The sequence below is a fragment of the Equus przewalskii genome, chromosome 2 (assembly GCF_037783145.1).
Source record: "Equus przewalskii isolate Varuska chromosome 2, EquPr2, whole genome shotgun sequence".
Classification (NCBI taxonomy): domain Eukaryota; kingdom Metazoa; phylum Chordata; class Mammalia; order Perissodactyla; family Equidae; genus Equus; species Equus przewalskii.
This window is the reverse complement of record NC_091832.1, coordinates 50852792-50855507: the sequence shown is the minus strand read 5'-3', so window position 1 is coordinate 50855507 and position 2716 is coordinate 50852792. Positions and strand designations below refer to the sequence as shown.

At 48.4% G+C, this 2716-nt stretch overlaps 1 long non-coding RNA gene across 1 annotated transcript; it reads left to right on the top strand.

Moving 5' to 3' along the window:
• Positions 1-443: 443 nt before the first annotated feature.
• On the top strand, positions 444-2274 carry LOC139082018 (uncharacterized). The gene is made up of 3 exons (XR_011537642.1): positions 444-680; positions 1541-1656; positions 1855-2274. It is a non-coding gene; the product is annotated as an uncharacterized lncRNA (long non-coding RNA).
• The last annotated feature ends 442 nt before the right edge of the window (positions 2275-2716 follow it).

Below are 2716 nucleotides of genomic sequence, written 5' to 3'. Positions count from 1 at the left end.
GCAGTTTTTAATTTTGATGAAGTCCAAATTATCTCCTGTTGCCTATGCTTTTGGTGCCACATCTAACCACTTTACTTCTTGTATCATGTAAGAAAGAGCCATATTGTTATGCTAAGCTTCTGGGATCATGTTACAACTACATGTCCGAGCAAATCTATTTTATAATTCTCTTGGGTTATTTTAGTTGTTAGACATACGGAGGTACAATGTCAGGCTTGAGATCCTGGTACTTTTCCCTCTGAATTTTCTCATGTGTGTCAGTGGTCCCATCAATCTTCTAGTTCCCAGGCAATAATCACCCTTGACTTCTTGTCCCTCTCCTTTCATGGCCAGCTGTAGAAACTGGGAAATTGTTTCCCTTGTCCTCTCGAACAGCTAGACTACGTTTCCTGCCTCCTAGCAGTTACATGAATGAGGTCTGGATAAAAAAATCTGCGCAGAGAGGATGTTTACTACCTTCTGGGCGGTGGTAAAAGTTTCCATGCAACTCTCCATGCTGTCTCTCTTCCCTTATCTGCTGCCCATATGCAGAGTGGAGACGTACCCAGTGGAGGTCTGTGTGGACCATGTTGGGGCCACAAGGTGGAAGGACCCTGGGTCCCCGAATGTCTGCGTGGATGAAGCCCCTGCATTCACCCACGCTGTGCTGGGATGTGAATGAGAAGCAAACCTTCCCTGAGGTAAGCCCCTGAGACCGAGTGGCTGTCTGGTACAGCAGGCAGCCTGTGCAGACTAACCCACCAACAATTCGGAAGTCCTTCAAGGCGCCTTCATGATGTCCCTCCTGTGCCCTCCTTTCCATGCCTACTGAGCTGATTTTAGTCTTGCGGCTGCCCCCCTCACCCCCAACTGCTATGGTGCTTTACGAACTGGATTACCTGCTTCTAATCTTTCCTCTTCTAGTTCACCATTCATGCTCACAGAAAATAAGTATTTCTAAGAGGATAAAAGCTTGATATGGCTTTTGTTTAAAAATTTGTGTTATTAAGGCTTTTCTCCATAGAACGCTTTCTTTCCTCTCCTACCCCTCATCCGCGGAACACTTACCATCCTTCATGCACTCATGCTTTCATTTTTTATTCTCTTAAATCTTGGCTCCATCTATTCCTCCTCCTATCTTCTTATCTAAGGCTTAACCATGCTGCAGGTCCAAGGGTTCCCCTTCCTCCAGGAAGCCTTCTGTGAATTCCTGTCTTACTCTCTGTTTCCTACCTTAGGTACTAGATGCACATTACTCTTTAGTTCCGTGCTTCATGTCTTCAAATTTAGGGTTCATCAATGGGATACAGGAATTTCCTGAAATTGTGTGCCAAATTCTGTCAGTGCCTGTGTGTATTTTGTTTTTTTGAAGAGTGGCTGGACTTACAGACTTCGCAGGTCCCTTCCAGTGCTGAAAGTCCATGAGAACAGGATAGGCATCGTCCTTGCAAAACAATTCATGAGAGCAAGAGTAGCTGTAATGCCTCAGAGGTGGGAAGAGCTGGGGCGGAGGCCAAGCCGGCTCACATAGAAAGCTGTTGTACTCTTCCCGCATTAACAGGAGCCACTGCCAAGCTTCCGGAGCGGTGTCAAGAACTTCTGCAGCCGAGTGGCTCCCGTCTGCGGCGCAGCCTCCCTTGACTCCCAGGAGGCAGGTGGTCTGTGGAGCTGAGCAGAGCGAGTCCGAGCCTTTCCAGCTTACTTTACTCCTGACCCCCCTCAGAGCTGCCCGGGGCGGGAGGGCTAGTTCTTGCCAAATGCTGGGGCAGGAGAATAGTCCCGTCTGGTCATTCCATGGAGATAATTCCACATTTGCCAGCAACCCCCCTTTCCGTTATTTCATCCCCATACTCACAAGATCCATCTCCCCTCTAGGGTCCCCTGATCTAGGCCTGGTGGACCCTGACGCTTGTCCTCCGCGAGGGAGCGCTGGCACAGCCCCGCTGGACCCCTCTCCTCTGCCACTTGACCGTTTGCGCAGCGCCTGTCCTGGCAGCCAGCAGGCACTGGCTTCCTTCTTCCTCTCCGGCTCTTGAACGAGAGTAAATTCTTAATCAAAGGCCGGGCACCTCATCTGTTTCCAGTTGCTTCTCTGTTGTGAAGAAGAGAGGCTCACAGGAGGGAAACGTCGCCCCGCACCCCGCCTGGCTCTCACACCAACTGCACGCGCACGCACGCCCCGCAGTTGGACTCGGCGCTCTGTTCACATAATTCTATTGACATTTTGAGGCTAAAATTATGTATGCTACTTTAATTTGCTGTTAAATTAAATTATGAATGTTTGGAACGTAGTAATTTCTTTGTTCTATGAACAGATTGTTTTATATATCTGCCTATATTACCAAGTTATTAATTTAATGATTTCATAATAGCAGCTCATTCCTCTGGGTAATATAAGGGCTGAAGTGCACGCTCCGTACAGCACAGGCAGATACTGCTTACCCTACGTGAATGGAAGGTTTTAGGAATAAAGACATTAGTTTTGGCAGAATGTTAAGTGTGCATCTGGAAACTGCAGGGATGTGTCAGGTCAGCTCGGGCTTCCCGATCTCCTTGTCAAAAGGTGGGACACAGTCTATTGCCCATGAGACCAAATGAAAAATAATTTTCTTAAATGAAGTCAAGCACCTGGCTGAACGCTGGCAGGTTTGAGAGCTACCGCCTGCCCATTTTCTCCTGCAGTTCTGGATGCAGTGTAGGTTCAGCTGGGGTCTTTCGTCCCGTGGGTCTGTTGGGC